Source organism: Coregonus clupeaformis, chromosome 8 (assembly GCF_020615455.1).
Source record: "Coregonus clupeaformis isolate EN_2021a chromosome 8, ASM2061545v1, whole genome shotgun sequence".
Lineage (NCBI taxonomy): Eukaryota > Metazoa > Chordata > Actinopteri > Salmoniformes > Salmonidae > Coregonus > Coregonus clupeaformis.
In genome coordinates this window covers 4635994-4662118 of record NC_059199.1, presented here as the reverse complement: position 1 = coordinate 4662118, position 26125 = coordinate 4635994, and the positions used below count along the sequence as shown (strand labels likewise).

The following is a 26125-nucleotide window of genomic DNA, read 5'->3' as shown; positions in this document are numbered from 1 at the left end:
TAATAAACAAGCAGAAATTAAAAGTAAACATTACACTCACAACATTTCCAAAAGAATAAAGATATTTAAAATGTCATATTATGTCTATATACTGTACATTGTTGTAAAGATGTGCAAAAAGTACAAAAGGGAAAATAAATCAACGTAAATATGGGTTGTATTCTTCACTGGTTGCCCTTTTCTTGTGGCAACAGGTCACAAATCTTGCTGCTGTGATTGCACACTGTGGTATTTCACCCAAAAGATATGGGAGTTTATCAAAATTGGATTTGTTTTCAAATTCTTTGTGGGTCTGTGTAATCTGAGGGAAATATGTGTCTCTAATATGGTCATACATTTAGCAGGAGGTTAGGAAGTGCAGCTCAGTTTCCACCTAACTTTGTGGGCAGTGTGACACAACAGGGGGATTAAGATTCTCTCTCTCTCTCTCTCTCTCTCTCTCTCTCTCTCTCTCTCTCTCTCTCTCTCTCTCTCTCTCTCTCTCTCTCTCTCTCTCTCTCTCTCTCTCTCTCTCTCTCTCTCTCTCTCTCAATTTCAATTTCAATTTAAGGGCTTTATTGGCATGGGAAATGTATGTTAACATTGCCAAAGCAAGTGAAGTAGATAGTAAACAAAAGTGAAATAAACAATAAATATTAACAGTAAACATTACACTCAGAAGTTCCAAAAGAATAAAGACATTTCAAATGTCATATTATGTATATATACAGTGTTGTAATAATGTGCAAATAGTTAAAGTAGAAAAGGGAAAATAAATAAACATAAATATGGGTTGTATTTACAATGGTGTTTGTTCTTCACTGGTTGCCCTTTTCTTGTGGCAACAGGTCACAAATCTTGCAGCTGTGATTGCACACTGTGGTTTTTCACCCAGTAGATAAGAGAGTTTATCAAAATTGGGTTTGTTTTTGAATTCTTTGTGGATCGCTGTAATCTGAGGGAAATATGTGTCTCTAATATTGGTCATACATTTGGCAGGAGGTTAGGAAGTGCAGCTCAGTTTCCACTTCATTTTGTGGGCAGTGTGCACATAGCCTGTCTTCTCTTGAGAGCCAGGTCTGCCTACGGCGGCCTTTCTCAATAGCAAGGCTATGCTCACTGAGTCTGTACATAGTCAAAGCTTTCCTTAAGTTTGGGTCAGTCACAGTGGTCAGGTATTCTGCCACTGTGTACTCTCTGTTTAGTGCCAAATAGCATTCTAGTTTGCTCTGTTTTTTTGTTTGTTCTTTCCAATGTGTCAAGTAATTCTCTTTTTGTTTTCTCATGATTTGGTTGGGTCTAATTGTGTTGTTGTTGTTGTTGTTGTTGTTGTCCTGGGGCTCTGTGGGGTCTGTTTGTGTTTGTGAACAGAGCCCCAGGACCAGCTTACTTAGGGGACTATTCTCCAAGTTCATCTCTCTGTAGGTGATGGCTTTGTTATGGAAGGTTTGGGAATCACTTCCTTTTAAGTGGTTATAGAATTTAACGGCTCTTTTCTGGATTTTGATAATTAGCGGGTATTGGCCTAATTCTGCTCTGCATGCATTATTTGGTGTTTTACGTTGTACACAGAGGATGTTTTTGCAGAATTCTGCATGCAGAGTCTCAATTTGGTGTTTGTCCCATTTTGTGAATTCTTGGTTGGTGAGCAGACCCCAGACCTCACAACCATAAAGGGCAATGGGTTCTATAACTGATTCAAGTATTTTTAGCCAGATCCTAATTGGTATGTCAAATTTTATGTTCCTTTTGATGGCATAGAAGGCCCTTCTTGCCTTGTCTCTCAGATCGTTCACAGCTTTGTGGAAGTTACCTGTGGCGCTGATGTTTAGGCCGAGGTATGTATAGTTTTTTGTGTGCTCTAGGGCAACGGTGTCTAGATGGAATTTGTATTTGTGGTCCTGGCAACTGGACCTTTTTTGGAACACCATTATTTTGTCTTACTGAGATTTACTGTCAGGGCCCAGGTCTGACAGAATCTGTGCAGAAGTTCTAGGTGCTGCTGTAGGCCCTCCTTGGTTGGTGACAGAAGCATCAGATCATCAGCAAACAGTAGACATTTGACTTCAGATTCTAGTAGGGTGAGGCCGGGTGCTGCAGACTGTTCTAGTGCCCTCGCCAATTCGTTGATATATATGTTGAAGAGGGTGGGGCTTAAACTGCATCACTGTCTCAACCCACGGCCCTGTGGAAATAAATGTGTGTGTTTTTTGCCAATTTTAACCGCACACTTGTTGTTTGTGTACATGGATTTTATAATGTCGTAATTTTTTCCCCCAACCCCACTTTCCATCAATTTGTATAGCAGACCCTCATGCCAAATTGAGTCAAAAGCTTTTTTGAAATCAACAAAGCATGAGAAGACTTTGCCTTTGTTTTGGTTTGTTTGTTTGTCAATTAGGGTGTGCAGGGTGAATACGTGGTCTGTCATACGGTAATTTGGTAAAAAGCCAATTTGACATTTGCTCAGTACATTGTTTTCACTGAGGAAATGAACTAGTCTGCTGTTAATGATAATGCAGAGGATTTTCTCAAGGTTGCTGTTTACGCATATCCCACGGTAGTTATTGGGGTCAAATTTGTCTCCACTTTTGTGGATTGGGGTGATCAGTCCTTGGTTCAAAATATTGGGGAAGATGCCAGAGCTAAGGATGATGTTAAAGAGTTTAAGTATAGCTAATTGAAATTTCTGGTCTGTATATTTTCTCATTTCATTGAGGATACCATCAACACCACAGGCCTTTTTGGGTTGGAGGGTTTGTATTTTGTCCTGTAGTTCATTCAATGTAATTGGAGAATCCAGTGGGTTCTGGTAGTCTTTAATAGTTGATTCTAAGATTTGCATTTGATCATGTATATTTTTTTGCTGTTTGTTCTCTGTTATAAGGCCAAAAAGATTGGAGAAGTGGTTTACCTATACATCTCCGTTTTGGATAGATAGCTCTTCCTGTTGTTGTTTGTTTAGTGTTTTCCAATTTTCCCAGAAGTGGTTAGAGTCTATGGATTCTTCAATTACATTGAGCTGATTTCTGACATGCTGTTCCTTCTTTTTCCATAGTGTATTTCTGTACTGTTTTAGTGATTCACCATAGTGAAGGCGTAGGCTCAGGTTTTCTGGGTCTCTATGTTTTTGGTTGGATAGGTTTCTCAATTTCTTTCTTAGGTTTTTGCATTCTTCATCAAACCATTTATCACTGTTGTTACTTTTCTTTGGTTTTCTGTTAGAGATTTTTAGATTTGATAGGGAAGCTGAGAGGTCAAATATACTGTTTAGGTTTTCTACTGCCAAGTTTACACCTTCACTATTACAGTGGAACGTTTTGTCCAGGAAGTTGTCTAGAATGGATTGAATTTGTTGTTGCATAATTGTTTTTTGGTAGGTTTCAACAATACTTTCCTTCCATCTATAGCATTTCTTAATATTATTCAGTTCCTTTGGCTTTGATGCCTCATGATTGAGTATTGCTCTGTTCAAGTAGACTGTGATTTTGCTGTGGTCTGATAGGGGTGTCAGTGGGCTGACTGTGAACGCTCTGAGAGACTCTGGGTTGAGGTCAGTGATAAAGTAGTCTACAGTACTACTGCCAAGAGTTGAGCTATAGGTGTACGTACCATAGGAGTCCCCTCGAAGCCTACCATTGACTATGTACATACCCAGTGTGCGACAGAGCTGCAGGAGTCGTGACCCGTTTTTGTTGGTTATGTTGTCGTAGTTGTGCCTAGGGGGGCATATGGGGGAGGGGATGCTGTCACCTCCAGGTAGGTGTTTGTCCCCCTGTGTGCTGAGGGTGTCAGGTTCTTGTCCAGTTCTGGCATTTAGGTCGCCACAGACTAGTACATGTCCCTGGGTCTGGAAATGATTGATTTCCCCCTCCAGGATGGAGAAGCTGTCTTCATTAAAGTATGGGGATTATAGTGGAGGGATATAGGTAGCACACAGGAGGACATTTTTCTCTGTTGAGATCATTTCCTTTTAAATTTCTAACCAAATGTAAAATGTTCCTGTTTTGATTAATTTAATAGAGTGAGTTAGGTCTGCTCTATACCAAATTAGCATACCCCCTGAGTCCCTTCCGTGTTTCACACCTGGTAGTTTGGTGGATGGGACTACCAGCTCTCTGTAACCTAGAGGGCAACCAGTGGGTCCGTCTCCTCTATACCATGTTTCTTGTAGGATGACAATGTCTGTATTTCCGATTTCTTTGGTGAAGTCCAGATTCCTGCTCTTTAGGCCAAAGGCAGATCTCTCTCTCTCTCTCTCTCTCTCTCTCTCTCTCTCTCTCTGTATAAAAAGCGTTATCGGTGTATTAATCAAGAGCTCATGTAGTCAATACATGTCAAGTTGAGGAAATATTGAACTTTAAATCAACATTTCTGATCTTTCAGGTCCTTTAAACTCAAGAAGTCATATTATTAGTAATACAACATTGATGCTTTTTACATTTGTTGAATACTTTTTACACTTTTTGAAAACAAAACACCAAAAGTGATGCACTCATTAATCCACAAAATGTATTTATCTACTATTAATTGTGTTGATAAACTTGAAACAACATTGTAGCTAATCATTGATGATATTGACCAGCGGATAAGATGTTGACTGGGTGCCTACAAGCTATTTCCTAAAGTGGGCCATAGATTAACTTAACTGAGTAGATAAACTTGAGGTATACTCTACGTTATCACCAAGGAAGCAGGCGGCTAGTCCTCCCCAGCAAATATGCTGGCATCTGGGGGAAAACACACACAGTATAAACACATGATTATCATATCATGGTGGGCCATATCAGAGACATGCTCATCTCATCCAGCAGCTGTCAGTTAGCAGCACTCGTGTGGCCTCTACAACCATGACATCACTGTGTTTGCTGCTACTCCCTACCCAATGTCCTTCCATATCTGGAAGTGGTACTGCATCCCAAATGGCACCCTATTCCCTTTATAGTGCACTACTTTTGACCAGGGCCCATAAGGTGCCTTTAGGGACGCATCCTGGGTCTAATGTAGGGCAGCGAGAGATTGGTGTGGTAGCACTGTCAGTAGGTTAGTTCCTCAACCGGGATCGAAGTCCAAACATTGCAACGACTCAGGCTTGGCACCATCATGTCAAGTGGTTGGGGAAAAGCATGAAGTTTTTAACATACTTCCTGTTTCTCGTAATAGGATGGAGTAGGGTGAAGTTGCCTCTAGACTGTGATTTTGGATCAGTTTTGCATTTTACCCACTAATGGTTAAAGTTAGGATTGGGGGAGTGTGAAGCTGATCCGAGGTCTGTATCTAGGGGAAACTTTACCATGTAGCTAATAGGATTTTGATAGGTTGATTTAGGGCAGTGGGCTATTGCTGAATGACTGCATAGCCTGCTTCCTCATTGGACAACTACAGATTAAAAATGTTTTAATGCAGTTGGTGTTTGACTCTCTGCAGTGTTATTGTCATATGTTGTCATGGAGATTATGAACTAAGTGGGATATGGGAAGAGTTTGAAAAATATGTACCATGCTGCCACATGGTTGGTCATACAGTATGTAAACTGGCTCATGGTTAATACATTGCAGGTATGCCACAATAGATGTCCCTACATAATGCATTGTGAGTAGACAAATGCATTAAACAAACCTAAACTTTCCCTACATTCTGCCCAAGAATCAAATCATGTACTCTATAATGTACAGCCAAAAATGTAACATGCTGAATTTGGCCATTCTGTTGATTCAATAAAAACATTTACACTGTATGCTCTCTGTGAATATAATATAGCATAGTATAGGACCTTCTTTACTGAGAGAAAGTGTCGCAAGTCAGGGTGGAGGAGATGTGTGTGTAGACAGCTGTCAAGCCAGACTCACTCCCCGGATGACTATAGCTCATTAAAGGCGGACCTAGTGAGTTCCAGCCAACTACAAGCCTATACCTCATGAGTATGTCTCAGCCGTAGCCCAAAACATATCCCTTGACACCTCTGCATAATTTGTAACTTCACTGTTGTCCAGTGTTTTTTCTCCCCCACCATTTCTCAGGCAAGTCTTATAGTTTCTGCCCATCAGTTATTTTGGGACAGTGGTATTGTAGAAAGGCTATTTTCACTATACATTTATGCCAATGTGATACGATCATGTTTAATACTAAATCTTTCTGTCTGTGTAGGAGAAAAAGATTGTTTATGATAGTGCAGAAGATCCAACCTGAGTTTATATGCACTGAGGCTCAAACTTGAGATCTACACGCTCAAATCAGGTTTAAAATGAGTTAGGAGTTGACCCTGAGAGCATTGATCAGAATTACAAATCATGTCATTTTAAACATTATGTACAACAATCTACCCAAGGTACTCTGATGTTGAATGTAGTTGACTATTGTTGCTCTGAAAGCAGATACATATTGGTGAGTTGAAGTGAGGTGAGTGTCGATTGCAGTGTTGGGGAAGCTACTCTGAAATCATAGTTTACAAAACGACCAATTACTTCACAGAAGTTAAGCTACCCTTAATAATATAATAGTTTACTTAACTAAAGCTAATTTGAAAAAGTAGTTCACTACATCCAAAATTATTATATCTAAATCTGAAATGTCATAGACTACAAATTGCAACACATCACTCTGGAGTCAGATGTTAACAGAATGTGTAATTTAGCCTATTAACCACAAAAAATATGTTTCAAGTGAGAATTAGGTCTGATACCGAAAAAGAAAGGAAATTCTTACCTACTTCACCCATATTTTATTTTATATTAGCAACAAAGTAGTGTGTAGTTCCAGTAGTTCGCTACATCGCTACATGGCAAAAAAAGGTTAACTACTAAAAACACTACCAAGATTTGAATTTAGTTCAACTACCACCAAGCTACTGGAAAATGTAGTTGAATTACTAGTTGAATTACAAGTAGTTCACTACTCCCCAACACTGGTCGATTTGAGATTCCTTTCTAAAGGTAATTGGACTCTACTGAGTTCAGTAATGCTACTTCACGTTGCAGAAAATGTATGATTCTACTCTTTCAACCGTGCAAAGAAGTCTCATCATGTCTTTGACATTACAAATGGCATCAATGGCCTTGAAGTCTCCAGCTATCAGTGTTGTTAGAAAGATGGTAGATGCCGAGAGTGGGTGTAGTGGTTTTGGACATGTTCTTTCTGTGTAATATCTATGAAACACGCAGGGCTGGAATGGTGAAGGTGCATACAGATGGCTGGTGGATAAAGATGGTGCATAAAGATGCCTGTTTGTTCAGTTCACCGTATTTTACATTGCTTTATGTTACTCTTTTTTTGTATTGGCATTAGCACAGTATACATGATCCCAATTCTAGCTCCAAGACGGCAGCAATTTAAAAAAAACTAAAAAATAGATTGTGCTGATTTACTGGCACATTCAACCATGTTGCATGCCGTAGTTTAAGAACTAGGGTGAGTGCTAAAAACAATGACGTGATATCTGAATTCCTCCATCTTTATGCATCTTCGCCATTGGTTGGCAGTGGGTGGGAACTTTTAAGACATTGTGTTTCCAAAGGGAAATTCCCAGTAAGATCCGTATCCTGAAATTTAAAAAAGCAGTTCTCTCCAGCACTTTCATCTCTTATCTTATATTAACATCATGATCTTGTTTTAGTAAGACCCCTAGCAGTTTGTAAAGAATTACACTTATTTTCTCTCTTTCTTGTTGTAACTTGTCTTTTCATGTTACAGTGCTTGAATCTGGATAAGTTTGAGGCTGCCGACAGTGAGGGACATCTCATGACTAGAGCCTTGGAGCTTCTAGAGAGCGATACATACTGGGCTGGTATAGTTTTCGAAGGCCTCGACCCTGCCGCCAGCCAACCCCCTCCTTACGTCAAGTACAAGATCCGCATGGACATTGATAAGGGGGAGCGTACCAATAAGATGAAAGAAAGGTAGGCCCAGTGCACAGCCTTTCCGCCCTCACCATGTTTTAGTGCTAATGAGAAAACATTGGGCAACATGGCCCGTATTCATAAAGTGTCTCAGAGGAGTGCTGATCTAGGATCAGGTCCCCCCTGTCCATGGAATGTAATTCAATATTATCTAAAAGGCGAAATTGATGCTACACTCTTAGAAAAAAGGTGCTATGTAGAACCTAAACGGGTTCTTCAGCAGTCCCCATAGGAGAACCCTTTGAAGAACCCTTGTTGATTCCAAGTAGAACCATTTTGGTTCCAAGTAGAACCCTTTTTGGTTTCATATAGAGCCCTTTCCACAGAGAGTTCAACATGGAACCCAAAATGGTTATAACTGGGAACAAAAAGGGTTTTACCTAGAACCAAAAAGTGTTCTCCTATGGGGACAGCCGAAGAACCCTTTTGGAACCCTTTTTTCTAAGAATGTAGAGCAGCACTCCTACTCTGAGACACATTATGAATACAGGACCTGATGTTGCTGAGACACAGTATGAAAAGAGGCCCTGATGTTGCTGAGACATATTATGAATACAGGCCCTGATGTTGCTGAGACACAGTATGAATACAGGCCCTGATGTTGCTGAGACACAGTATGAATACAGGCCCTGATGTTGCTGAGACACAGTATGAATAAAGGCCCTGATGTTGCTGAGACACAGTATGAATACAGGCCCTGATGTTGCTGAGACACAGTATGAATACAGGCCCTGATGTTGCTGAGACACATTATGAATACAGGCCCTGATGTTGCTGAGACACAGTATGAATACAGGCCCTGATGTTGCTGAGACACAGTATGAATACAGGCCCTGATGTTGCTGAGACACAGTATGAATACAGGTCCTGATGTTGCTGAGACACAGTATGAATACAGGCCCTGATGTTGCTGAGACACATTATGAATACAGGCCCTGATGTTGCTGAGACACAGTATGAATACAGGCCCTGATGTTGCTGAGACACAGTATGAATACAGGCCCTGATGTTGCTGAGACACAGTATGAATACAGGCCCTGATGTTGCTGAGACACAGTATGAATACAGGCCCTGATGTTGCTGAGACACATTATGAATACAGGCCCTGATGTTGCTGAGACACAGTATTAATATAGGCCCTGATGTTGCTGAGACACAGTATGAATACAGGCCCTGATGTTGCTGAGACACATTATGAATACAGGCCCTGATGTTGCTGAGACACATTATGAATACAGGCCCTGATGTTGCTGAGACACAGTATTAATATAGGCCCTGATGTTGCTGAGACACAATATTAATTTAGGCCCTGATGTTGCTGAGACACAGTATTAATATAGGCCCTGATGTTGCTTAGCCTGTTTTTTTTCTTTCTATGCATCAACTGACATGTCAACTTTTACCAGACAATTGAAGGATCTGAAGCAAAACAGACATTTTATTGCATAATTTCTGGCCTATGTCTCAGACGATTTATATTAAGCATGCAGTGCCAATAAATTGATGATTCCATGTTACTTGTGGGACAAATGTCATGACTCATGACATAAAAAAACAAATATTGGTGTAACTTTTGACTGTTTCATCTATGATGTTTTCAAACCCAGCTTTCTCTTAGGCTGCATTTCCACAGGCAACCAAATTCTGATCATTTTTCCACTAATTGGTCTTTTCACCAATCACATCAGATCTTTTCACATCAGATCTTGTTCAGAGCTGATCTGATTGGTCAAAAGACCAATTAGTGAAAAAAAGATCAGAATTGGGCTCCTTGTGTAAACAGAGCCTTAGACACTGACCGTTGTGTGATGTGTGTCCTTTCAATTTAAAGGGGATGGTCTCCTGGGGCCCGTGGCAAGTCCTTTAACGACCTGCGCTATATATGGGGAGGCTTCGCCTATCTGCAGGACATGATGGACCATGGCATTATACGGGCGCACACAAACAAATCCCAGCCGCTCGGCGTGTTTGCCCAGCAAATGCCATATCCCTGTTACGTGGACGACGTGTGAGTACAAAAGCTGTTATCTGTCTGTCCCGTGATTAGAGAAGGAAGAAGTCATTACCGCAATAAAAATCTACTCACTTGGGGACACCACAGGCTAGAGTAATGGGCTTATCTGTCACTTAGCCCGCACAAATTTCCCTGTGGAAACTCTTCCAAAGCTATCTCTCATGTTGTCTTCCGTCCCTGGCTACTGCTGTCTGGTGCAGCCACAACTCAGGGGGAGAGAGAGGAGAGAAGTGTTAATATTAAAATTCAAACTTGAAAGTTTGATGCCCTCCAGGAGTTTTTTTAAATTATGAATTATGTCAAAGCTGAGGGAAAACAAACTTGCTGCAAGACGGAGATACAACAAGACAGAGCCGAAGAAATCTGAGATTTTGATTTAGTCCGACCACAGGCAGAGCATTATAGACCTGAATGCTTGATGTATCTTTTAATTATTCAGGCTACATACTACTTATGTTCCCTCCCTTTCATTCAATATCACATTTCCTCCTTAAGAAACTACCCAATTCCCTCATGAAGCCACACACAAAGTCCATACTATGTAGAGATTGATAGGGACCATTCTATTCTGTGTGAATCAGGTATTCATCAGTGTTACTGTTCTACATCACAAAATACAGGTGTATTTCGCACAAGGGAGAGAGACTGCACGATAGTGCTCAATCTTAGGCAGTTAAGATTTCCTCAGAGGCAGGGAAATTACTCCAATCTACATGGCTTTATCATTTCCAATAATATACTCAGAGCTCAATGATGTAATCAGGGGACAGATCATTTCAAAGGAGATCAGTGCAACGAAGTCTGTCCCAAATGCCACCCTATTCCCTATACAGTGCACTACTTTTGACCGGAGAGCTATGGGCCCTGGTCAAAAGTAGTGGAATAGGGTGCAATTTGCAACGTAGCCACAATGTTTGAGGAGATAGACACATATTTCCCCCGCTGGAAATCACTGTCCCCGATTTAATTTTTTTAATGCTCTATACGGCATCAGAGCATGTCGCATAACAACCTTCATTGGAATATATTGTAGCCTTAATATGATACAGACATACAGTATTAGGACCGGGGCTAGAGGGAGTGGTGACAAGAGTTATGAGGTGAGTATGGTTGTAGATCAGACCTGGGTTCAAATAGTATTTGCTTTATGTTAAATACTGTATCTGTGCTTTATCAAGCTTGACTGTTGCAAAGCAACCCCTGAAATAGTCCCGAAAGTCCATACCCTTCCCATCTGGCACTCCAGACAGGTTCAATCAAGCTCAAAGTATTCATACCCATACTTTTTGAACCCAGGTCTGGTTAGAAATGTGGTGTTCTTTTTAATTATGGTGAGTTATTCCATATGGTTGCCTTGGAAACATATGGATCAAGACAACATCAGTGCTAGTCAGAAAGCAAGCACATTGGCAGAATCGGTAATGTCTTTATTGATTTGGCATCAACATCTGGACTAGCAATTGGATCTCCATGAAAAATGTTTATTTTCTTAGCCGATAATCAGCTTGTTTCATGGTATAGCTCTTGAATGGCAGCACAAACCACATAACGTTCTGTTGAATCAACAAAAATGTAATATAGGGCTACTAAGCCTATACTATGAACAAGGTATTATATAGTTAACACGATCAAAGAAAATAGAAAATGTATTAGTTATTTGCAGTTGGTGGGCACATCAGAGGAGCTCGCTTTATCCTGTGATGAGGGCAACTCACAAATCCATTGAGCTTTGCTGTAGGCTTGTATTTTTAAGAATGGTCCCCTCACCCTCTCTCACGGCACAGCGAATGTTGCAAACGAGCTCAAATGAGACAATCAAAGCACTTATATCCTAATGCCTGGGTTCCCTCTCCGTGAAACAAAGGATTAATAATCACTGAAAATGTATGGGGGCCATAAAACACTGCAATACCCCCGGTCCCTCCGCCATTTACTATTTTTGCCATTTGGGCATTTCTGTAAATTATTAACACTTGAAAACTGTTATTTCATTTATAAATAATTGAGAGAGGGATTGCAGAAAAAGGGAAGATGCACTAAGATGCAGGGAAGCATGACAGATAGGACCTTTCAGGGTAATTATTGTGATCTGGAAATGGGAAAAAGTGGGAAGAACAGCATTGTGCATTCAGATGTTCCTGTTTGTAATCTGCTGTAACCATTTTTTTGTTTAGAAAAAGACAAAGCTTAATTTGAATTTAAAATGCAATTTAAAAAGCAGAGAATTCTGCAATATTTTTTAGACACCTCATTAACAATTTAAAGGTGTGCACCTCACCTGGGAAGAGCGACGCAAATACAATATATGGATTAACGTAATAAATTATATACAGTGAGGGAAAAAAGCATTTGATCCCCTGCTGATTTTGTATGTTTGCCCACTGACAAAGACATGATCAGTCTATAATTTTAATGGTAGGTTTATTTGAACAGTGAGAGACAGAATAACAACAAAAAAATCCAGGAAAACGCATGGCAAAAACGTTATGAATTGATTTGCATTTTAATGAGGGAAATAAGTATTTGACCCCTCTGCAAAACATGACTTAGTACTTGGTGGCAAAACCCTTGTTGGCAATCACAGAGGTCAGACGTTTATTGTAGTTGGCCACCAGGTTTGCACACATCTCAGTAGGGATTTTGTCCCACTCCTCTTTGCAGATCTTCTCCAAGTCATTAAGGTTTCGAGCCTGGCGTTTGGCAACTAAAACCTTCAGCTCCCTCCACATATTTTCTATGGGAATAAGGTCTTGAGACTGGCTAGGCCACTCCAGGACCTTAATGTGCTTCTTCTTGAGCCACTCCTTTGTTGCCTTGGCCGTGTGTTTTGGGTCATTGTCATGCTGGAATACCCATCCACGACCCATTTTCAATGCCCTGGCTGAGGGAAGGAGGTTCTCACCCAAGATTTGACGGTACATGGCCCCGTCCATCGTCCCTTTGATGCGGTGAAGTTGTCCTGTCCCCTTAGCAGAAAAACACCCCCAAAGCATAATGTTTCCACCTCCATGTTTGATGGTGGGGATGGTGTTCTTGGGGTCATAGGCAGAATTCCTCCTCCTCCAAACACGGCGAGTTGAGTTGATGCCAAAGAGCTCCATTTTGATCTCATCTGACCACAACACTTTCACCCAGTTCTCCTCTGAATCATTCAGATGTTCATTGGCAAACTACAGACGGGCATGTATATGTGCTTTCTTGAGCAGGGGGACCTTGCGGGCACTGCAGGATTTCAGTCCTTCACGGCATAGTGTGTTACCAATTGTTTTCTTGGTGACTATGGTCCCAGCTGCCTTGAGATCATTGACAAGATCCTCCCGTGTAGTTCTGGGCTGATTCCTTACCATTGTCATGATCATTGCAACTCCACGAGGTGAGATCTTGCATGGAGCCCCAGGCCGAGGGAGATTGACAGTTATTTTGTGTTTCTTCCATTTGCGAATAATCGCACCAACTGTTGTCACCTTCTCACCAAGCTGCTTGGCGATGGTCTTGTAGCCCATTCCAGCTTTGTGTAAGTCTACAATCTTGTCCCTGACATCCTTGGAGAGCTCTTTGGTCTTGGCCATGGTGGAGAGTTTGGAATCTGATTGATTGATTGCTTCTGCAAACAGGTGTCTTTTATACAGGTAACAAGCTGAGATTAGGAGCACTCCCTTTAAGAGTGTGCTCCTAATCTCAGCTCGTTACCTATATAAAAGAGACCTGGGAGCCAGAAATCTTTCTGATTGAGAGGGGGTCAAATACTTATTTCCCTCATTAAAATGCAAATGATTTTATAACATTTTTGAGATGCGTTGTTCTGGATTTTTTTGTTGTTATTCTGTCTCTCACTGTTCAAATAAACCTACCATTAACATTATGGACTGATCATTTCTTTGTCAGTGGCAAACGTACAAAATCAGCAGGGGATCAAATACTTTTTTTCCCTCACTATGTTCAATGTAACCTCTGACAGTTTCTCACAGCTGTATGTAAAATACTTTATCAAAGCTTTATTCTGTGTAATGCCCTTGTTTAAATTGATAATAACACACTTTCACTTTACTTGCATATTTTAGATACAAATAGCAGCCCAAAAGTGCTTTTATGAACAGTACTTGCAACATTTCTCTGATTTATCATGTATTGTTCCATTTGCCATATTATAAAAGACCAGCCTTGCACTCTCCTTTTAACATCGAGCTTTGCACTTCAATCATTGCAACTCTTTCTCTAGGATACTCTTATTCAGAAAAGAGTACATTCCCACTGGGCACACCACGTCAATGGAAAGTTGAGACGTTCATCAATAACATTGCAAGCTTTATTCACCAACAAAAGGACAGCTAAATACCCTATGTGTTATCACTATGCTTTCAGCCATCTAAAAGCAGAACCAACATGACTTAATCCTGTGGTTGAAATTTCACCCTCCAAACAACAGTTTATGTTAAATGATTTTTTTTATGCAAATTCAGTGTATTTCAAACGTAAATTCTGCTTCACAATACGTTGAATAATTATGTTGAAATGGCATTGATTCAACCAGTTTGTGCCGAGTGGGTCTTCTTTCTCTCCAGTGTTCCTATAATATGTTATCAGATAGGGGTTGACCTATTGACCCTGTGAGACTCATAGAACAAAGACCCATGGATACCTCTGTGTTTCCAGGTTCACCCTCTCTCCTTCCTCATTCTCTCTCTCTCCCATTTCAGTACCTATTTACAGTACAAGGCAAACTGATACAGAACTGTTGGTCCTTCAACAAGAGTGGGCCCTTTTACATTTTGAACTGGAGATAAACAAACTGTATTAGCTCAATGCTTTTGCCACATTCACACGCCAACCATGAGAAGAAGGCTGAGGATAAGAGCTCAGGATGCTCGGTCTTTAGGGGCGAGGTAAGACTTAGAAAATGTCAGCTCGAAGCCTGTTCCATATCAATAGCTGTATAACAATGCAAACTTGATAGTATTGTATCAGAACCTAATTACAATAACATGTACATACGTTGGTATTGCACAGGACAGGTTCCCATGAGGCTTTTGAAATTAGTGTATACAATATAGGCATAGGAAATTCGTATTGTGACATCATTATCCAACAGTATTACTTTGCAAACATGACAATTGCTGTATTATCTGCAATACAAGAGATAGATTAACACCAACGATACTGCCCCTTTGTGCCTATATGCAAACTAATAAAAATACCAAATGTAGTTTTAAATAGAAGATACTTTGGCTAAATGTCTGAGAATCACCACCATAAATATTTGCAGCAGTAGTCGAAAGGATCTCTAAAACATTCCCACTAATCCTGGGAAGATTTTACCACCACCACCCTAGTACATTTGCTAGGAATATGGTGAGGACATATTTAACATAATTACACAATTCTCTGGGGCTTCTCTGCTCCCCATATCACTTGATTTACTAAAAACCCCAAGTCTCCCGACTCTCCTTAATTTAGGTCACGGCTGCGCTGTAACTCAAGCCCTGTAACATGCACCTAGTAGGACTTGTATTACTTAAGCACCATCAAATCGATCAGCAATGTATTATTCAGGACCATCTGGTGGTAAGGTTGTCAATGTCAAACGTGGTATGCATGACTGATCTACTCTAGAGTGACTAGTCTGTGACGAGTCGACAAGGAGTTAATGGTTCCAGGCTGGCTGCCATTAAAGGGGCAATCAGGGATGGGTACATCAATTTTTGACCGCTTTGGTGTTGTTTGAATTCCAGATTGCCCCATTAAAGAAATGTTATGATAGAATCAGGACTCCGTAATAAGAGGATTAACATTCAATCTGATGCAACTGTTAGCTGAGGCACGATTACATTGTATGAAATCTTTTCGTTTTTAAAAACTTTACTTCAAGCTCATAAGCAGACCTGGGAAAGTGTTTTAATTCCACACACATTTCAAGCTCCGTTCAAGTTGAATTCTGAGTTCAAGTTGGTGTCGTCCCAACTCTTTACACTTCTATACTGTTTTAGTTGTGTGTGCTTCTCCTAGAAATGTGGTGGTCTCAAGTTGATCCCTTCTTATGGATTACAAAGCTTCCTGTGAAAATGATATATTCCACGAGAGAACAGGAAGTGACCTCAAAGACAGGGCTCTCCCATTCAAGCACTCGCATTACCGCATTTCCTCTCAGTCCCATTGGGCACAACCGCTGTCTCTACATTGGGAGGTAGAGGACATGGTACACCGTAATTCAACACTGACTCCCAAATTGGTACTACTCTGGGACAGCCTTTGGTTGATGTCTTTCAAAGCTAGGCACAACTCCAAATTCTCTCCACAAATGGTTTGAAAAAGTATATTTTGTGGCGCTTGCATTTTGGCATATGGTAGTGAAGGAGGCAGGTGAGGGCTTTCTAAAAGGTACTTCTCATCTCGTAAATGGACTCAACACTGCCCTAGTGGATCACACCGTAATATGCAATTAATATGAGACGTTGGCCTGTGATATCATATCAACTTTATAGTGTTTTTACCATCTCTGTGGAGCCACTACCCATGTTTCCATGCTCAAGTCTGCCGCTGCTAACTCCGCTAGGTTTGGAGCATATCTTTAGGCACTGAAAAGAGAATAAAAAAACTGTTTCTCATGAAAATGGTCATCAGGGACAAATTACCAATTAAGGGAAGTATGCTTTTGTGCCAGCCTGTTTTCAATTGTCCTTTAACAAATTTAAAAATCCCTTTAACAAATCACTCTCCCAAAAGTTTGCAGAGAAATTAGCCCAATGTAAATGCACTGGAAATGTACTTTGATAAACTATTTATGTTCAATGGCTTGAAAGTGGGACACCGTTCTGCCTATTATGGCATGTATAGTCCCTTTGTCCTGTCTGCCTAACAGTGATAAACTGGTGCTTCATTGGCGTTCTAAGGATCGTATTTACGGTCGGTAAGCGTAATTGATATGAGAAATCTACACTTTGTCAAATGCTCAGTTCATTTGATATATCTTCTTCACTGTCTAATAGAGAAACAGAAGCACTATTATATTGGCGGCGTACAATATATTGACGTGGCATTTTGGTGGCATTATGAAGCTTGTTTAATATAGTCTTATTTTATTGTAACATCAAATTATCCATCATCCTGAGCATGACGGGCGGTTCTAACTGTTTGGATAGAGCTGATGCTCAAGGTTTTCGAAGGTTACCTCAATGTAAAATATATAGCTGGATCTATAAACGTGTTGGACCCTTGATTAAAAACCCCTAGAGTGTGTCTATCTTAATGGATCATCCATTGGGACAATGACATTTACTGCATCAACACAACTTATTTTCTCTCTCGTTCTTCTAAGGGGCAAAGGTCAGTTCAATGGATGAAAAATTAGGAGTGTTCAGACAAAGTGTTACCCAAAACTGTGATGAATTTATTAAAAAAACTAGAGGCCATTTTAACAATATAATAATTGTTGCCAAGGCTCCCTGTTCAGTACATTATCATGCTTAGCAATGAAAGTAAGACAAGAGCAAAACAACATGTGTGAAAGTCTATACTAGGATATTAAATCTAGCTGATTTCTAGATACACATTGATTTGAAGACAATGGACAAGATTACTCCGAAAGATTGATTTTGTTTTGTTAATGGTGCAAAATGCCCCGTTCAACCCATCTCTGAAAGCCTGATTGTTAGAGTTCTGTCTTTACATAAGGAGTGGGGGTTATACAACAGATTATCAATAAATAATGCATTAGCTCCCATCTGGCTACGTTGCCTTCCCTTATCAAAGCCTGGGCTTGTCGATATTCCCAGCTTCGCTGTTTCCTGACCTCTTCGATTGCCTCCTTTGCATTCACTTTGCACCCACCAGCTTTGTCCAAAGTATCGGAAGCATGCTTCCCATGTTCCTGGTGCTGCCATTCATGTATACCGTCTGCATGACCATCAAGGGCCTTATCCTGGAGAAGGAGCTCAGGCTCAAGGAACTCAGAATGGTACCATTTGGGTTGCCTGGTTCACCAATAACTTTGTCCTGCTCTTGGTCCCTTGCGCATTCATAAGTGTCATGGTTAAGGTCAGTTCTGAAAAGTAAGACAACAAAGAAGCAAGATTTCAAATGACAAAGCACAATATCACATGGTTACTAAACTAAACTGGTGTGGGGTAACAGAGACCAGTCGTTAGCTAACATTGCTTGTCCTTGAGCTTTTATACAGTGTATTGTTTTCTGATAGTCCTACTTAGTGTGCACAGTAATAAGTTAGAAGATTACTTGGCAAATTAGAGAAACTTTGCCTTAAGAGTGATCAAAACACATCCACGTTGGTGTAAACACATTACAGGAACAGTGCCGTTTAAATATATAATTTACATTTAACATTTAAGTCATTTAGCAGACGCTCTTATCCAGAGCGACTTACAAATTGGTGTATTCAACTTAGGATAGCCAGTGGGACAAGCACCCTTTTTTCTTTTATTTTTTAAATGGGGGGTGTAGAACAAGTACTGTTATACTATTCCATGTAATCCTTAGAGGTAGGGTTTCAAGTGTCTACGGAAGGTGGTCAGTGACTCGGCTGTCCTGGCGTCGTGGGGGAGCTTGTTCCACCATTGGGTTGCCAGAGCAGTGAATAGCTTTGACTGGGCTGAGCGGGAACTGTGCTTCCGTAGAGGTAGGGGGGCTAGCAGGCCAGAGGTGGATGAACGTAGTGCCCTCGTTTGGGTGTAGGGTCTGATCAGAGCCTGAAGGTAAGGAGGTGCCGTTCCCCTCACAGCTCCGTAGGCAAGCACCATAGTTTTGTAGTAGATGCGAGCTTCAACTGGAAGCCAGTGGAGTGTGCGGAGGAGCGGGGTGACATGAGAGACTTTGGGAAGGTTGAACACCAGATGGGCTGCAGCGTTCTGGATAAGTTGTAGGGGTTTAATGGCACAGGCAGGGAGCCCAGCCAACAGCAAGTTGCAGTAATCAAGACAGGAGATGACAAGTGCCTGGATTAGGACCTGTGCACCTTTCTGTGTAAGGTAGGGTCGTACTCTTCGAATGTTGTAGAGCATGAACCTGCAGGATCGGGTCACCGCTTTGATGTTAGCGGAGAACGACAGGGTGTTGTCCAGGGTCACGCCAAGGTTCTTTGCACTCTGGGAGGAGGACACAATGGAGTTGTCAACCGTGATGGCAAGATCATGGAGCGGGCCGTCCTTCCCCGGGAGGAAGAGCAGCTCTGTCTTGCCGAGGTTCAGCTTGAGGTGGTGATCCGACATCCACACTGATATGTCTGCCTAACATGCAGAGATGCGATTCACCACCTGGTTATCAGAAGGGGGAAAGGAGAAAATTAATTGTGTGCCATCTGCGTAGCAATGATAGGAGAGACCATGTGACGAAATGACAGAGCCAAGTGACTTGGTATATAGAGAGAATAGGAGAGGGCCTAGAACTGAGCCCTGGGGGACACCAGTGGTGAGAGCACGTGGTGCGGAGACAGATTCTCGCCACGCCACCTGGTAGGAGCGACCTGTCAGGTAGGACACAATCCAAGAGTGAGCAGTGCCGGAGATGCCTAGAAAGGTCTAGAAAGATAAGAGCAAAGGAGAGAGAGTTAGCTTTAGCAGTGCGGAGAGCCTCCGTGACACAGAGAAGAGCAGTCTCAGTTGAATGACCAGTCTTGAAACCTGACTGGTTTGGATCAAGAAGGTCATTCTGAGAGAGATAGCAGGAGAGTTGGCTAGAGACGGCACGCTCAAGAGTTTTGGAGAGAAAAGAAAGAAGGGATACTGGTCTGTAGTTCTTGACATCGGAGGGATTGAATGTAGGTTTTTTGAGGAGGGGTGCAACTCGCTCTCTCTTGAAGATGGAAGGGACATAGCCAGCGGTCAAGGATGAGTTGATGAGCGAGGTGAGGTAAGGGAGAAGGTCTCCGGAAATGGTCTGGAGAAGAGAGGAGGGGATAGGGTCAAGCGGGCAGGTTGTTGGGCGGCCGGCCATCACAAGTCGCAAGATTTCATCTGGAGGGAGAGGGGAGAAAGAAGTCAAAGCATAGGGTAGGGCAGTGTGAGCAGGACCAGTGGTGTCATTTGACTTAATAAATGAGGATCGGATGTCGTCAACATCTTTTCAAAATGGTTGACGAAGTCATCCACAGAGAGGAAGGAGGGAGGGGGAGGAGGAGGAGGATTCAGCAGGGAGGAGAAGGTGGCAAAGAGCTTCCTAGGGTTAGAGGCAGAGGCTTGACATTTAGATTGGTATAAAGTGGCTTTAGCAGCAGAAATAGAGGAAGAAAATGTAGAGAGGAGGGAGTGAAAAGATGTTACGCCCACAGGGAGTCTAGTTTTCCTCCATGAGCCCTGTTCTGTGAGCTCGCAATGAGTCGTCAAGCCACGGAGCAGGAGGGGAGGACCGAGCCGGCCGGGAGGATAGGGGACAGAGTCAAAAGATGCAGAAAGGGAGGAGAGGAGGGTTGAGGAGGCATAATCAGGAGATTGGAGGGAGAAGGATTTAGAAGAGGGAAGAGATGATAAGATGGAAGAGGAGAGAGTAGGGGGAGAGAGAGCGAAGGTTGCGACGGCATATTACCATCTGAGTAGGGGCAGAGTGAGTAGTGTTGAAGGAGAGGGAGAGAGAAAAGGATACAAAGTAGTGGTCGGAGACTTGGAGGGGAGTTGCAGTGAGATTAGTAGAAGAACAGCATCTAGTAAAGATGAGGTCAAGCGTATTGCCTGCCTTGTGAGTAGGGGGGGATGTTGAGAGGGTGAGGTCAAAAGAGGAAAGGAGTGGAAAGAAGGAGGCAGAGAGAAATAAGTCAAAGGCAGACGTAGGGAGGTTAAAGTCACCCAGAACTGTGAGGGGTGAGCCATCCTCAGGAAAGGAATTCATCAAGGCGATGAACTCTCCAAGGGAACCTGGAGGGCGATAAATGATAAGGATGTTAAGCTTGAATGGGCTAGTGACTGTGACAACATGGAATTCAAATGAGGAGATAGACAGATGGGTCAGGGGGAAAGAGTGAATGTCCACTTGGGAGAGATGAGGATTCCTGTGCCACTGCCGAGCTGACCAGATTATCTCGGGGTATGCGAGAACACATGATCAGACGAGGAAAGAGCAGTAGGAGTAGCAGTGTTTTCTGTGGCAATCCATGTTTCTGTCAGCGCCAATAAGTCGAGGGGACTGGAGGGTAGCATAGGCTGAGATTAACTCTGCCTTGTTGGCCGCAGAACGGCAGTTCCAGAGGCTGCAGGAGACCTGGAACTCCACGTGGGTTGTGCGCACAGGGACCACCAGATTAGAGTGGCGGCAGCCACGCGGTGTGAAGCGTTTGTATGGCGGAGAGGAGAGAACAGGGATAGACAGACACATAGTTGACAGGCTACAGAAAAGGCTACAATAATGCAAAAAAGATCTGAATAAAATTAACTTACAGTTCTGGGGAAGCGAGAGAGCGGGGCCTCCCTCACTTACCTTTCACTGAAACACTCAAATATAACTCTCCCAACTTCTACTTTAGAAATGATAATTGTTGTAAACTACAGCAGTTCAATGTTTTCTAGGAATAGACTAACTTAGTTTATTCAGCTAGCTAACTTGGTACAGTATTCTTCCGTGAAAACCGCCCAGGGCACCGTAACCTATGACGCCATAGCTAACTAGCATGCTAGCATCCAATAACACACGGTTTAGCACCAATACTTGGTTACAACAAACTACCAATAGTGTGTTAACACACTAAACAGATCATTTGTGTCGGTGTCTTGTTCCTTTCATAATGCATAAATAATTAAACGTTGGCTAGCTAGCACAAAGTCAGTCATGCTAGCTACACAAGTGGACTACACTTCTCGAATGTTCAGAAAGTTAAGCTTTACATTGCAAAATTCTCATTGACTAAAATGATATTGTATTTAGTTGCTACAGTGCTGCTAGCTGGTAGTGTTGGCTAGCTAGCAATGGCTGATGTGTTGACTTTGTTTGAAAAACGGCGTCGCTGCGAACGAATGTAGCTGGCTAAAATGATATTGTATTTAGTTGCTACAGTACTGCTAGCTGGTTGTGTTGGCTAGCTAGCAATGGCTGCAGTGTTGACTTTGTTTGAAAAAACGGCGTCACTGCGAATGACTATAGCTGGCTAGCTAACCTCAATAGTTTCTCTATACTACACCTTTATCTTTGATACAAAGACAACTATGTAGCTAGCTAACATTACACTAATCAAATCGTTCCATTGTAATGTAATGTGTGTCATATTACCTGCAGAGCGAAGTACAGCATGACTACTCACTCCAACTCCAACCACCGTATAATAAAGCAATATTTTTAAATAGAAGTACAGAGAAAACAATATTATTTTAAAGAGGTGCGCAATAGTTTGTTATACTAGTTCTAAAAGATACTTGATTTGTAAAGTGGTTGTGCTTTGTTCTTTGGAACTCTTGCTCCCGTTAATTGCAGGACAACTAATACCAAAAACGAATCGAATCAGGCATGACCTTGATTATCTCAATTTCCACTATCATGCTAATTGATTGAGCATGGTACTGAAATCGTAATTTCCTAGTTGATTCCAAGGCAATACATAAAATACCATAAATACACAACTTGAAGCAACCACATATTTCGCCATGGAGCATGTTCTAATTGGCCAGTGAGGGGCCAAGCCTCCACACACCAACAACTTGTTTATTCATCAAAACCCATCCCTTTCACCCTAACAACAGCAAGTGCGCCGATTTTTGTGATAGTGAAAACAGCAAGCTAGCTAGCTAAATTGCCATAAATGTTTACTGCTTTTCGACCTGTCCCCAAATTAATATAGTTGGTTCAGAGTTCATTTTGATATTTCAACCTGCGTGTCCTGATCACATCTGGTGTGGGTGGACAAAATCAACATGCGCGCGATGGCGGATGCACGTGCGAGCCCGGTCTAGCCAGCATATAACGCAATGGTAAATCTAACATGCTGACCACACTGCTCGCGCACGTGCGTCCGCCATTGCTATTTTCACTATCACAGTTATTGCCGCACTTGCTGTTGTTAGCGTTAAAGGAATGGGTTTTGGTGAATAAACAAGTTATTGGTGTGTGGAGGCTTGGCCCCTCACTCGCCTTGGAAGTGCACCAATAATTGTGATAGTGAAAACAGAAAGCTAGCTAGCTAAATTGCCATAAATGTTTAATGCTTTTCGACCTGTCCCCAAATTAATATAGTTGGTTCAGAGCTCATTTAGATATTTCATTCCTGCGTGTCCTGATCACATCTGGTGTGGGTGCACAAAATCAACATGCACACGATGGCGGACGCACGCGCGCGAGCAGTGTAGTCAGCATATTAGATTTACGTGCACGTGCATCAGCGTGTGCCATCGCGCGCATGTTGATTTTGTCCACCCACACCAGACAAACTCTGAACCAACTATTTGAATTTGGGGACAGGTCGAAAAGCATTAAACATTTATGGCAATTTAGCTAGCTAGCTTGCTGTTGCTAGCTAATTTGTCCTTGGATATAAACATTGGGTTGTTATTTTACCTGAAATGCACAAGGTCCTCTACTCTGACAATTAAGCCACAGATAAAAGGGTAAACCGAGTTCGTTTCTAGTAATCGCTCCTCATTCAGGCTTCTTCTTCTTCTTCTTCTTCTTCTTTGGACTTTATATGGCGGTTGGAACCAACTTTACTGGAGTGTGGACCTCAGTTCATCTTTCAATCACCCACGTGGGTATATGCTCCTAAAAACCAATGAGGAGATGGGAGAGGCGGGACTTGCAGCTCGTCAAGCGTCACAAATAGACTTAAATTCTATTTTAGTACCTGGCTACGCAGACGCTCGTTGACACGTGCGAGCAGTGTGTATGCAATGATTGAATAACATGTATGTGTACATTTATTTTGCAATGCTCGCACACGTAACGCGAGCAGTGTGGGCAGCATGTTAGGCTGTTGCTCTGTAGTTTAAATGTACTTTACATCACTCTTCTGTGTCATCGATCCTGCCGCGTGCAATTTAATCTGTTCAATTGATCCCCTGTCTGTTGAATAATGTGCGTCTAGCTAAATTATAGAACATTTATCCCAATAAGGCGGGTATTTTGTTTGCTCATCACCACCATTTTTTTGCATCGTCGTTATCTGCCACTTAAAGGTACAGTGTCCTTTTCAGCCTCCTAATTCATATGCAGGGTTACATGAAAAAGATTTAGATCAGCTAATAAATTTTTTGCAGTTTAATTGGAAAATTCTCATAGTAAATAAAACCGCTCTGGGCAAAATGTAATTTCCCTGTCACTCTAATGTGTTTTCCAGCCATCAGCAATTTGTAACATTAATAACAATACATTGAGTTAGTTGGGTGCCTTGGAGGAACAACTGGGCATGATGTGTATTCAAATCATAGAGCCCTATTCTAAATGTCATGGCCATTTGCAGCACGTTAATATAACAGGGAATTAGAAGGCAATTATTAGACTGCTGTGTCTGGATTAGGTGTGACTGCCACAAGATTTGTCATCCACACCTGTTCTTTTCCACTTGCCATTTCACTCCAGAGTGATTAATTGGAGTTTATTAATATTGTTGGCCCAAACACTGTGGCCCTTTTCTGCTTCCCACTCAAGGCAACAGCAAGATGAAGCATTTGTTTGGTAAATCACGATTGGTTTGGTTCTTCACAGACCATGTATCCCTAATGGAAATACTGTATGACTTTTGTGGTGATCAACATGCCCTCTGTATTCTACCTCTAATATGTCCTCATAATGTCCCCTCCCCATTTCACTGAAAGTCGTTTTAGCGTCTGTGAAAAACATTCATATTTTCTTTGAGCGTTTGCCTCTCTCTGGTTACTAAAGATCCCATGGCACTTATCGTAAGAGTAGGGGTGTTAACCCCGGTGTCCTGGCTAAATTCCCAATCTGGCCACCTAATCATCCCCAATCATTACAATTGTCTCATTCATCCCACCTCATCTCCCCTGTAACTATTCCCAAGGTCGTTGATGTAAATGAGAATGTGTTCTCAGTCAACTTAAGGAAAAAATAAAAAATGTACAAAAATAATTGCCGCCAAAGTAACTAAGTTGCTTTTCAGAAAATGAATGAGGTCAAAAAGTTGGAAATCCATATCTCAGGCCACTTGAATTTCATCCCCACCATGCAGGAACACAACCACCATTGATACGCCAAATCAAGTAAATTTGCTGTAAATCAAATCGTATCTATCAAGTTTGTTGCTGGAAATCAAGTTACCACTGTAGGTATATCATTCACTCATTGGGATTTTGCCACGACAATAGCTCAGTAGAAAATGTCAATCAGCATCCGGATGTGACTGGGCCGTATACCCTCTGCCCCCTCCCTCTTCATCTCCCAACCCTCCCCCTCCCCCCATTAGGTTCCTCCGCTCGCTGGCACGCTCTCTGCCCCTATACCTAACCCTGGCCTGGATCTACTCAGTGGCCATGATCGTGAAGGGCATCGTCATGGAGAAGGAGGCGCGTCTGAAGGAGATGGTGAGGATGATGGGGCTGAGGAGCTCCACCTACTGGCTGAGCTGGGCCGTGTCCAGCATGCTGCCGCTGGCTGTCAGTGCGCTCCTCCTCACCCTCATCCTCAAGGTGATTCACCACTAATTCCAGACCTTTCACCACTTCTTGGAGGGCTGTGAGCATCAATTGTGGGCTTAGGATGTCAATGACTGGATGAGAGGGAAGTGATACTTGTATTGTAATATAAGCTTGTAATAAGCCTGTAATAAACTATCATTAGAAGTAATACCAAACAGTAGACCTGGGCCTAGTCTTGCAACATTTTAGATCAATTTGGATGAGGCTGTTAGCTTGCATACCACTGTTTGTAACACAACAGTGGTTTAGCATTACTCCTAATGACAGTATTCAGTGGGTTTGGGTTTGTCAAAATGGTAGTGAGGAGGAGAGTTTAATCAAAGACTTGAGTTGCCCTGGTGCACAGACCTCCAAGACTGGGAAAGGGTCTTCTCATAATGCCGATAAGCAGAGCGACGCCACTATAGGGGTTATATTTGAACTAACTATAGACTAACAAATAAATGCTCACTCCTACAGAAAAACAATAAAATGGCAGCTCCACCAATTGTATTGCTGTTGAGATGGGGCAGGGGTGTAACCACTTGCAAATCCATAGACAAAGCTATGGATGCAAGGACTGACCGTCCTTTACGTCAAACATGATGGTAAATCATATTTTGAAGCTGTATTAGAAGTACAATAAGTGATACATTTTTAGGAGTAGTCTAGATAATACGCTATCA

The 26125-nt window shown here is 41.9% G+C and overlaps 1 pseudogene; it reads left to right on the top strand.

Annotated features, from left to right (window-relative positions):
* LOC121572576 overlaps positions 1-26125 on the top strand; it is a 246485-nt pseudogene that overhangs the window by 68237 nt on the left and 152123 nt on the right.